The sequence below is a fragment of the Schistocerca cancellata genome, chromosome 5, assembly GCF_023864275.1.
Source record: "Schistocerca cancellata isolate TAMUIC-IGC-003103 chromosome 5, iqSchCanc2.1, whole genome shotgun sequence".
Classification (NCBI taxonomy): Eukaryota; Metazoa; Arthropoda; class Insecta; order Orthoptera; family Acrididae; genus Schistocerca; species Schistocerca cancellata.
The window spans coordinates 468,644,130-468,657,161 of NC_064630.1; positions in this window are offsets into that span (position 1 = coordinate 468,644,130).

The window sequence follows — 13,032 nt, forward strand, 5'->3', positions numbered from 1 at the left end:
CGGTGAACAGCGGTCAGCGTGGATGCACGAACCAAGCGTCTGGTGCGGACGTCCACACACAGCAACGTTCGCTGACCGGTCGTTGAGGAGCCTCTTTAATTCATTGAGCGGGCAGTTGCTCAACAGTCGCACGTCTGTTCTCCCGTACACTCCTGATCAAAAGCGGTATTTTTTAGTAGACTACCGAATAAAGGACCCATCGCGGACAGATTCGGTCATTGTATGAGATCGAGAAATATTGTTCCGGTATATTTCACACAGAGAATGTTTTTCCTATGACAAATATAACGCAGCGGGTATTTAGTGTATCAAATACTATGGTTACACATATGGCAAACTGGTAGGTCCTTCATTCAAAGTTTATGGATCAGCTTCATTTTAGAAATTCCGTATCTGCATTAACCACACCTACGGGATAAACGGGCATACTCTCACAAATCTTGTAATACCCCATAGAAAATAAAAATGCCAAGTTCTGAATCTACTGTAGAACGTGGAAATTTCCACACATAGAAAAGATAGTGTACGTAACACGTTGAATATACTGACTTGAACTTAAAGCATAATGATATTTTGGCAAACTTTGTGTAGTTAAGTGTAATGTCAGGTAGCGACCCAGCGCTCTTAGTCACGCATATACCGACTCAGCTGCAGATATTATTTACCTGCGCAGTCAGAGTTCTCTGGTGGCCGGTGAAGGCAGGGCCGCCTCTTGCAGGTTACGTCTTCGGTGTCTGGTTTGAGCTGGTAAGACAGTGACCTGCCTAGCGTATTCTACTTCGTACTTACGGTCTATCACTATTTACACCGTTAACTGCATTTGGGCTGCATCTTCGAAATCAGTTTTTCCTGCACTGATTTCTAGCCGGCCGGTGGGCCGAGCGGTTCTAGGCGCTTCAGTCTGGAACCGCGCGACCGCTACGATCGCAGGTTCGAATCCTGCCTCGGGCATGGTTGTATGTGATGTCCTTAGGTTAGTTAGGTTCAAGTAGTTCTAAGTTCTAGGGGACTGATGACCTCCGATGTTAAGTCCCATAGTGCTCAGAGCCATTTTCACTGATTCCTTTTCTTACAGATACTTGGACATGCGGAGAATGGCCATTATATCGGTACGACCTACCCAGCAACACTATTAGAGGATAGTACTTGGACCACCTTCCAAAGTAGTCTCCGTTCGTCTAGTTTTATCAACACTGACATATTCTCCGAATGGCAATACCTTGACTATGAACTTTGGATTCACTTGTAATGGATTAATGTAATAATTTTTGTGATAAAAAGTCTTCAAAATTTTTTATATAATAGCACAAATTTCCAGTGTATTTCATACCTATCTGAATTCTTAAATATATAGGTTGTGCCTGAAGGTACGGCTCTAAGCCTTGAAACCGGCGGTGTAGACAATTAAAACCGTGTTTTACCAACCGTAAGCGGTATTTTCGTTCATCATGGCCTTCAATCCTACGTACAAAATTGTTTGTCATTAAAATAAAATCAAATTTCCCAAAGCTAATTTAGAGTCCGTACCTCATATCGGCCTTGCGTTCTTTGTAGTGAGTGTGCTCTCATCTGCCGGCATCTGCAACAGTTAATGAAGTTCTGTCACAGCGCTTGACCGCTTTTTTCATTTTTTTTCTGGTAGTGCTCAAATGTTCAAATGTGTGTGAAATCTTATGGGACTTAACTGCTAAGGTCATCAGTCCCTAAGCTTGCACGCAGTCCTGAGACTGGTTTGATGCAGCTCTCCATGCTACTCTACCCAGTGCAAGCTTCTTCATCTCCCAGTACTTACTGCAACCTACATCCTTCTGAATCTGCTTAGTGTATTCGTCTCTTGGTCGCCGTCTACGACCTTTACCCTCCACGCTGCCCTCCAATGCTAAATTTGTGATCCCTTGATGCCTCAGAACATGCCTTATCAACCGGTCCCTTCTTCTAGTCAAGTTGTGCCACAAACTTCTCTTCTCCCCAATCCTATTCAACCCAAGTAGTGGTGACACATCAGTAGATCATCTTCTCGCAAGTGTGTATGAATTACCGCCACCCCTCGGCCACGATTCCCTTACGGCAACTGCTCCTCTAACATCTTATACCCTTTACGTGCACTGTATTCTACACGAAATTTCAAAGAAAAATACTGATCTGGTGCTGTGAGAGACGTAGCACTCATAGTGCTGGAAGGGAGGACGTCATATTAGTGTAAAAACAGTCGAAAGCAGACAGCTGTGTCCCTTCTCTGAGTCGATCAGCACTCACAGCTGTCGTGGCCATAGCACTACAAATTTAAGATTACACCCTTTTTATCTCAAAAGAAGTGGCGTAATTGTAATGCGATTTCTGGTTTCCACTCAAAGAGAAATGACGTAATTTTAGTCTGATATTTACTGTCTGCTGTACCACTTTAGCATATGAGCACCACTGACCCAAAGGGTTAATCCCCCAACAGAAGCTCCATAATGCAAGACAAACAAAACTTAAAAACTTCACGCTTTACTGAATTTTAAATTATTTGACTGTAATAAGTACAAATTATGCTACCTTACTAATCGCACTAGTCCTTACACAGAACTGCCGTAACTGATGGCAGTGACAGCTAAGAACCAGAATGCTTATGTGGTACCGACACGATGGATGTCCAGCACATAACGCCTTGCGTGCACGTCGTGTTCTGAACCGAACGTATCCTGCCAGATGGATTGGTCGAGGAGGACCAGTTACTTGGCCTGCTAGGTCTCCTGATTTAAATCCTCTGGTCTATTTTCTTTGGGATTGCATTAAAAACGTTGTTCACTGCAATATTCCAACCACTCCAGAGGACATGCAGAAACGAATCGTGCTTGTTTGTAATACTCTTCAGCAGGCGACACTGGAAGCAGTAAATAATTCTTTCATTCAACGAGTGCACCAGTGTGTCCAGGGTCACCACTTTGAGCACCTTTGAGTGTTCTACTCCTGTGCAATGGTACAGGAGAGTTAAAGTCAGTTTCGTGTTATGTTTTTTCTTGGTTTTCATTTGTTTTCTGACAAGTACAGCAAGTGGACGAGTTTGACATCCCAGGTTCAAATGACTCTGTGCACTATGGGACTTAACATCTGAGGTCATCAATCCCCTAGAACATAGAACTACTTAAACCTAACTAATATAAGGACATCACACACATACATTCCCGAGGCAGGATTCTAACCTGCGACCGTAGCAGTCACGTGGTTCCGGACTGAAGCGCCTAGAACCGCTCGGCCACCGCAGTTGGCTGTCATCCCAGGCTCAAAGTCAGTGTTGTGTAACATAATTAATAACGTCGTGTTTCAGTGAATCGTATACTGTGATACATTTTTGAATAGGTCTTTGGGAGAGGAAATGCCATTTAAAAAAGTGCCATTTCAAAAAGTCATACCTCTCTTCATATCTTTGTAAAAGAACAAAGCTATAACGAAGGCAATCATGCTGATTGATGTCCTCATGACGGCTCAAGAACATTTGCTTGAAACATTTTGTAATTTGCATCTCGACAAGCAGTTATTTAGGGTGGTCAAGATAAATGGGACACTCTGTTTAGTCCTATCTACATCTACTGGCTGTTTCCGTAAGACCGTGCAAAAATTTAACAGGACATAGAGGATGCTCTACTAAACAATTTGAGGTAGGAAACCTGAGGCTGGAGAAACCAGCTTAACTGTGTACTTTTTTATTTACGTTAGTTACAGTTAACTGCAAATACTGTCATTGACACAATGAACATACTATTTGTACTGTACCTTACAAAATGTGCTGAAGCAGACGAGACGGTCAATGCCAGCATGACATCGTCAAACAAGTTTCTGACGCACCCTGACAAATACTCTACTGGCCATTAAAATTGCTACACCAAGAAGAAATGCAGATGATAAACGGGTATTCATTGGACAAACATATTATACTAGAACTGACATATGATTACATTTTCACGCAATTTGGGTGCATATATCATGAGAAATCAGTTCCCAGAACAACCACCTCTGGCCGTAATAACAAAGCTTGGATGGCATGTACAGGTACAGCTGCCCACACAGCTTCTACACGATACCACAGTTCATCAAGAGTAGTGACGAGCCAGTTGCTCGACCACCATTGACCAGGCGTTTTCAATTGGTGAGAGACCTGCAGAATGTGCTGTCCAGGGCAGCAGTCGAACATTTTCTGTATCAGAAAGGCCCGTACAGGGCCTGCAACATGCGGTCTTGCATGATTCTGCTGAAATGTAGGGTTTCGCAGATATCGAATGAAGGGTAGAGCGACGGGTCGTAACAAAAGTGCCGTCAATGCGAACAAGAGGTGACAGAGACGTGTAACCAGTGGCACCCGATACCATCACGCCGGGTGATACGCCAGTATGTCAATGACGAATACACGCTTCCAATGTGCGTTCAACGCGATGTCGCCAAACACGGATGCGACCATCGTGATGCTGTAAACAGTACCTGGATTCATCCGAAAAAATGACGTTTTGCCATTCGTACACCCAGGTTCGTCGTTGAGTAGACCATAGCAGGGGCTCCTGTCTGTGATGCAGCGTCAAGGGTAACCGCAGCCGTGGTCTCCGAGCTGATAGTGCATGCTGCTGCAAACGTCGTCGAACTGTTCGTGCAGATGGTTGTTGTCTTGCAAACGTCCCCATCTGTTGACTCAGGGATCGAGACGTGGCTGCACGATCCGTTACAGTCTTGCGGATAATATGCCTGTCATCTCGACTGCTAGTGATACGAGACCGTTGGGATCCAGCACGGCGAACCGTATTACCCTCCTGAACCCACCAATTCCATATTCTGCTAACAGTCATTGGATCTCGACCAACGCGAGCAGCAATGTCGCTATACGATAAACCGTAATCGCGATAGCCTACAATCCGACCTTTATCCACGTCGGAAACGTGATGGTACGCATTTCTCCTCCTTACACGAGGCATCACAACAACGTTTCAGCAGGCAACGCCGGTCAACTGCTGTTTGTGTATGAGAAATCGGTTGGAAACTTTCCTCATGTAAGCACGTTGTATGTGTCGCCACCGGCGTCAACCTTGTGTGAATGCTCTCAAAAACTAATCATTTGCATATCACAGCATCTTCTCCCTGTCGGTTAAACTTCGCGTCTGTAACACGTCATCTTCGTGGTGTAACAATTTTAATGGCCAGTACTGTATCATTGATGTGTTTCGTATTACATCACAGGTATCTACAATTTTGGTAACTACTTCCAATTCCATATCATTGGGCTCCCCTACACAATTGACTTTAGATATCTCCATAGGGAATAATCAGAGAGATTCAGGTCAGGTGACCTCGCAGGTCATGGAATAGGACCTCCCCTTCGAGTCCAGCGACCAGGAAATACAGCACTGAGATGGTTGCGGACATCCACACTGAAGTTTGGCGGTGCACCGTCATGTTGTATCTACATCCTCTAAGGAACAGCGAGGGGTACGTTCTCCAACAGCTCAGGTAGAACTCATTGCACGAACCTCAAGTACATTTAGCCATTGAGACTGCCAGGTAGAAGAAATAAAGAATGTACATGAGAATAAACACAGCATGTTAACTGTAAATAAGATGGAAAATAATGGTGCTAGACAAAGCTGTGAACAATGTTACTTCCATATCTCCTTAAGGGGGATAGGACGTCAAAAAATTTAAGATGATTTTTCAAAAATATGCCTATTTTCTAGCGCACATCTTTCTGAATAGTTTGATGTATAAAACATATGTATTTGAGAGATTGTAAGGCACGTTGTTTGATCGTAAGAGTAGCAAGATACTGCGCCACATCCCTTTGCACAGCATTCTTCTGTCATACGTAAGTGTACTTCGCGCTGTCCAATTCGAATGAAACCGTCAAGCCTATATTCAGGGACCTTGCAAATGAAAACTTACTCAAGAAATGTCTTCATCTCGGTACGCAAAACCCAAATGAAAGTTTAACCAATGTGAATGGGAAAGATTGCCAGTAACCATTTTTGTGGAAAGAAATGCATTTGCTGTTGGTGTTTATGATGCAGTTTGAAGTTTTAATGATGGTGTGCAACGCAGGAAACATGTTTTATAAACATAGGAATTAAGGCTGGAGTGAACTGCATCGAAGCTTTGTCTGCGATAGACAGAGAGTGTGAAGTGAAAGCAGATAAGTCATTTTTGCAGGTGGTAAAATCAAGAAGAGTGCATCATAGGAATGTGAAAAGGAAGAACACTGATTCACAAAATGAAAAAGAACCTGGTTTTGGTGCTGGACAGTTCTAAAAGAACGACTAATACAAGCAGAAACTGTAACGACCATTTTTATCAAAACACAAATTTCTGTACTTCGGTACATGTAACATCCAAAATAAATATCCTATTACTTTCAAACTTGGTATGCTTATTAAGCACGAATTCCCCAATGCAAAACTCTAGAATTTTCCAAATATATTAAAAACTGTGGTAAAAATTGAGATAATTAACTATAAAATTTGAGTTTTTCCTAAACATGAAGTTTAGAAAGTAACAGCTTGTTCATTTTTTCATAAATTAAATAAATTCTAGACTTCCATACACCTGTAAGCATCGTTTGTAAGTTGTGCAAAATTCATCGAAGAATCTCTCTTACTTATGAAGAAAAGTGTACCTATAGCAACAAACGCAGCCAATAATAAATGAAAATATTATGAAATTTCACGCGTAAAACAAAAAATTATTTTGTTATGTTTTTGAACTTCCACTGCTATAAGTGTGAATCCTGAGCCATTCCTGGTCATGCTGACAAAGTTTTATGAACTTTTTTTCTAAATGTGTAGGCAGCGGAAATTAAAATATCCTGTGGCTCTCCTGCTCCAAGTCGGCCCGTTTCGTGTCCTACCCCCCCCCCTCCCCCCGCCCCCTCCCCTAAGCTTCCTACGGATCCCAGCTTCCCTACTTCAAATTGTTCGGTGGAGCTCTCTCTATTTCCTGTTACATTTTTGCGCTCTCTTACGGAAACATCCTGTATATACGTTATAATTGTAAGTTTGCCTTTCGTCAGCCTGTCTTTTGAAGTAAGTCACAGGGTCAGAATTTCCTCACATGGATCGCATTCTTCGAACTGAAGATAACAACATCAACAAGACACCCTTCTGTGTCCTTGGTGTAATAAGGTGTACCTTCCCGTATTCATTGACGTGGATATTTGCAGAGGAATTCCCTCGGTGTCGCCTGGGAGCGTGACGACGTGCTACAATGGGCACGCACCCTCTCTCGGAGCGCTGCGAGGCCTAAAATAATTCACTGCCTGCCAGAGCTCGTCAGCGGTGCGGATTACGCGGTGTGCGCCAACACTGCGCCTCGGCGATAAGATACGCGCCGCTGCCGGCGCCACTGCGCGCAGGCGCGCGAGCCGCGCTCTGCTCGGTAATGATGCCGTCGACGCGTCTGTCGCCGTGAGGCATCCACTTAGCGCCGCCGCCTTTGAGTGCGCGCAATAAACCGCTTACACGCGAGAGACGCGGCCGAGCGCGAGCGAGCTCCTCTGTAATTAAAGCCAAAGCCCACGTGGGCCGCGCTGTCACAGTGTATGGGAACCGGTGCCCCGGGACACAGCGCGGACACACGTAGCCAAACAACGGCCTCGGCGAAAGAGTCCTTAAAGCGGCTCTCGCACTAAATCTCTCTTTCGCAGTGCTGGACTCCGCACAACTGAAGATCTACCAGTGTCGGAATAATCCAGTGACACTTTCCGGGGTCGTGTTTCACCAAGGTACAGGTTCAATAAAACGAGCTTCAGCCAGTTGACTGTAGGGAGAGGGAGACTTTGATGTAAATTAATGGAAAATCCCTGGAGTGATCCTAGCAGGAACAGAAGGTGAAAAGGAAATTTAATTCATCTGAAGATAGCGTAGGTGTTGGTGTTCACAAAGAGGACAGGGTGCGGGGTACGTGCCTGAAGGACCCCTCCTAGAATTTTCATTGATACTGAATTGCCGCTAACATCTAGCAACGATTATCTGTGACTGTATGTTGAGCGATGGCGAACACGACGTAAAATACTGTTTGTAGAGGTTCGCCTGTATCGCCCATTCATACGCCTGTTTCTACATCTACATCTACATCCATACTCCGCAAGCCACCTGACGGTGTGTGGCGGAGGGTACCTTGAGTACCTCTATCGGTTCTCCCTTCTATTCCAGTCTCGTATTGTTCGTGGAAAGAAGGATTGTCGGTATGCTTCTGTGTGGGCTCTAATCTCTCTGATTTTATCCTCGTGGTCTCTTCGCGAGATATACGTAGGAGGGAGCAATATACTGCTTGACTCCTCGGTGAAGGTATTTTCTTGAAACTTCAGCAAAAGCCCGTACAGAGCTACTGAGCGCCTCTCCTGCAGAGTCTTCCATTGGAGTTTATCATCTCCTTAACGCCTTCGCGACTACTAAGTGATCCTGTAACGAAGCGCGCTGCTCTCCGTTGGACCTTCTCTATCTCTTCTATCAACCCTATCTGTTACGGATTCTAAACTGCTAAGCAGTATTCTAGCAATGGGCGAACAAGCGTAGTGTAACCTACTTCCTTTGTTTTCGGATTGCATTGAGTTCCTCTAGTAAGAAATAAGGCTAGAGATACGTGAAGAGAAATGTCGCTGAGCTACACAATTAAGTCGAAACTTGGGGCTTAACCCCAGCAGTACCAAGGCATTTTCCATATGGTTCAAATGGCTCTAAGCACTATGGGACTTAACACGTGAGGTCATCAGTCCCCTAGACTTAGAACTACTTAAACCTAACTAATCTAAGGACATCACACACATCCATGCCCGAGGCAGGATTCGAACCTGCGACCGTAGCAGCAGCGCGGTTCCGGACTGAAGCTCCTAAAACCGCTCGGTCACAGCGGCTGGCGCAATTTCCGTAATGGGCATTACCGACAGAGGGGTACTTCATGCCTACCCTAAAAAATTGAAAAAAAAACAACAATAATTGATAACTGTTGTTGAACAACGAAGTTTATAAAGAGGTTCTAACGTGTTGGTGGTCTCCGAAACATGAAAATATCTTTTAGCACACTCTTAACAATATCAACACAATGTCAATAACGTATTAATAACCACTACAAAAAATTAAAAGTGCAGATTCCATTCACTGTTGTTTACTTTTACTCTCAACATATGTTTGAAATAGATAACGATGAGTAAGGCCCTGAACCTGGAAATATTGAGTACGACATCCACTGGGGAAACTGGCATCTACTACTGCAACTTACATATTTGAGTTAAATTTAAATGAAAAATTTGAAACATATACGGAATCTGTTAGTAGGATACATTAAAAACAATAAATATTTTTTCAATATTTTAAAATGTAAAGTAACTGACTAGATTACAATATTTTCAAAAAGTCGGGTAAAGTACTCCTTCCCCAACCCCCCTCCCCCTCCCCCTTCTTTGGTACCCCGAGTGTTAACCTGTTATATATTGTTTTAAAAATGTTTTACAACAATGATAACGCTACAACACAGTAGTCTTAGGCACAACGGAGAGAAGTACCTGGCCAGCAATGCGACAGCAGTACACTAGTGGGCCTAAAACCATGAAGCGCCTGAACAAAATTGTTACTATTGAAGAAATGTCTCATAAACACCAGTACCCGTTAGTCGTTGTACTGTGTAACTATGTGACGTAATGATTTCATGTTCCGATAGGAAAGCTTATTTATTTAATGGAATATTGAAATTAATTGACTATTTAAGACAGTGAGAGAATACTAGGCGATTTGCACGTATTTGAAAAAAATTGTTGCATAAGTTCGTAGCTTTTTTTCATAAGTCATCAATAATATAGTCTCCTTCAATTTTTGCAACAATCTGCAACGCTGGGGTAACTTTTCGATTCCTCGGTTGAAGAAATCACGTGTTTTTGAGGCGAATATCTCTTAGAGCCATGTTCGGAGCGCATTTTCATCCGGAAAGGAAGTTTCTCGAAGATTGTTCGATACAGAGCGCAAAAGGTGCAAATCTGAGGCGCAAGATCAGGTGAATAATGAAGGTGCGGAATAATTTCCCAAACCAACTCCTGCACCGTGTTTTTTGATAGTCTAGCAGAATGTGGGCAGGCGTCATAGTGGAGCAACATCACTTCATGCAGGCTTCCCGGTCGTTGCCCTTCGACTGCGTCTGCAGACGTCTCATTTGTTGACAATAAATGCGAGCAGTGATTGTGACACCTCAGGGAAGCAATTCGTAGTACACCAAACCGTCGCTGTTCCACCAGAGGCTAACATTATCTTTTGTGGATGCGTTATCTTTGTAAGGGGAGCTGCTGCTTTGCTTGGGCTCAACCATTCCTTTCTTTTCCCTATGTTACCATACATACACCACTTCTCCTCACAAACAACGATACAGGTTTGGAAAGGTCAGTGTTGCTCACGAACCAGCAGAAATGCACACACGCCCACCAGCTGATGCTTAGAGCTGCGGTACCCATATACCCAATTTTTCAAACTTCCCCATTCCACTGAAACGTTGTATGATGTTGGAATGATCACAGTTCATCACATTTGCGACGTGGATCATTGTGGATTAATGCGTCTAAATCACATTCATCAAAGGTCTTCCTGAACGTGGAGAGTCACTAATGTCAACACAATCCTCCCTAAAAGCAGAAAAACCATTTTCTTGCCGTGCTCTGTCCAATGGCTCTATCCCCATACACGGCGCAAATGTTTTTGGCTCCCTCCGCTGCTGTCACCCTTCTACTGAACTCAAACAGAAGAATATGTCGGAAATGTTCAGATTCCTCCACTTGGAACTCCATTTTATAGCGTCCACAGCTCCATTCACTATCTCCAGATGACAAAATGACAATATGTAATCTCAAATAGCAACGGTGAACTACAGACAAAAAATGAGAATCGATAAGTAAACCCATAGCAACCGGGATGCTATAACGCAAAACAAAAATGCTACGAACTTACGCACCAGAGTAGTAGTTCCCAGCATTTCGTGTTTCTCATTGGTAGATTGGTATTATTTAAGTGCTAAAAATGGGGAATGGTAAGTGCTTTGATGATCAATACGCAGTGCCACTTTTATTTAATGCGAGGAACAATTAATGGAACTGAGCAGAAAATCTATTCTTTGCAACTTACAGACACTCGTGGGACTCTTAACTTCAGATTTTTACGTAGAGCAGAACTTTATTCAACATAGAGTCAGATATAATTTTCGACTATTAATAGACAGTTGGGTATATTCATCAATTTGAATACTAGGCCCTTATTGATGGACGTTTCACCTGGGTCGGAACTCAATTATTCTTTTCGCTTTCAGGAACCGGAGTGTGGGGAACGGTTCAAGGTGGACGCGAACCTTTAAAGAACAATTTCGAAATAGCGACCTCAATATTTTCTCTGTAAATTCCTCATAACGCCCTAATCGAGCCGCAAGAAGGGATCGATCCAACACTCCGACGTACGGATTCCCACATTCCCAGCAGAACTTAAATATGGCTGTCGTACTCGAAAGCGTCGTCCGTGCACAATACGCTCAAGCAAAAAAAAAAAAAAAAATCAGGCATGAAAATAGTGCAAGAAATCCCGTAACGTGATCACATGTGAAGTTTTGTAGGCGATGAGCTGAAGATGGCACTAAAGTTGATTTAGTAATTTGTTAAAGTTCGTTCTCCGTTTCTCCACTTCAAAAAGTTTCTTCTGTTAGTGTTTTTTTTTATGTCTACCTGTATTTTCTCAGTCGATCTCGTACTTTAATGCTACTTTCAAGCTAACGTTACAGGAATATGAATAAATCGTTTTTGTTATTATTTTCTAGCTTTACTTCGTTGTTTAATCATACGAGGATACCGTTTCAGATTGTTGAATCATAAAAGCGACGTACATATTGATATTAATAGCATAAGCTGATGTACTTTGTGTATAGCGTTGAAGTATAGTTACTGTTTGTGTGTCAAAGCAATTTACCTTACAAGTAGGTTACTAAATAACCATCAACTATCTGAGACAAAGTAATAAGTTCGTCGCTTCAGCTATGAAGATGTCTCCCGCAGCCGGAGGTAAAACGTTGAGAATACGTTTTACGTATCGCCCAGGGCCCGTCAGCTACGAAGATGTAAATGAACTGAGATGTAGTAAGTTTTGTGCGCTTCTTGGCAAAACGTCTGAATACAGCGCCCTCAAAGTTACACAGTGCGTTTTTGCCCAAGTTTTTATAGCAAAGCCCGCATCTCGTGGTCGTGCGGTAGCGTTCTCGCTTCCCACGCCCGGGTTCCCGGGTTCGATTCCCGGCGGGGTCAGGGATTTTCTCTGCCTCGTGATGGCTGGGTGTTGTGTGATGTCCTTAGGTTAGATAGGTTTAAGTAGTTCTAAGTTCTAGGGGACTGATGCCCATAGATGTTAAGTCCCATAGTGCTCAGAGCCATTTGAGCCATTTTATAGCAAAACAATATGGGGTATCGAACTGAGCAGCGTGAGATCTAATTTTGAAAAAATGATTTATTTGCTCGAAAATAATCAGTGTAATTCAGGAAAACATAATTTCTGATTTGAGGGAGAATTTTTGTCAAATTTTCATAGCCAAACTAAGAATAGGAAATGGACAAAGGGGTATCAAATAGATCGGCATGATCTCTAGTTTTGCGAAGACAGATTTAAATAATCAGAGTAATAAAAAAAACTATATTAGGAACTAGCAACAAATTGAAATATATCACAAGAAGCTTCCGCTAGCTATGTAAATGAACTGTCACAAAGGTCCTCTCTTTAAGGTCTAGCTGTTTTGCGCATAAAATGTGCTTTGGTGCGATATTTAACTGTCAAAGAGGCTTTCTTCATATCAAGTACTCAAGTCAGGACATTTCTGGAACAAAAGACACAAAGCAAATTTAACGTCAGAAAAACCATGCTTCTTGAACAGAAATTTTTAAAGAATTGAAAAAAGGCAGTCAGATATTTTGTGGAACGGTTCGTCTAAAACTAAGAAATAATGTATACTAGAAAAACACGTGATGGACTCCTCGAATAATCCTCGAAATCTTGTACACCAAAAGAGGTG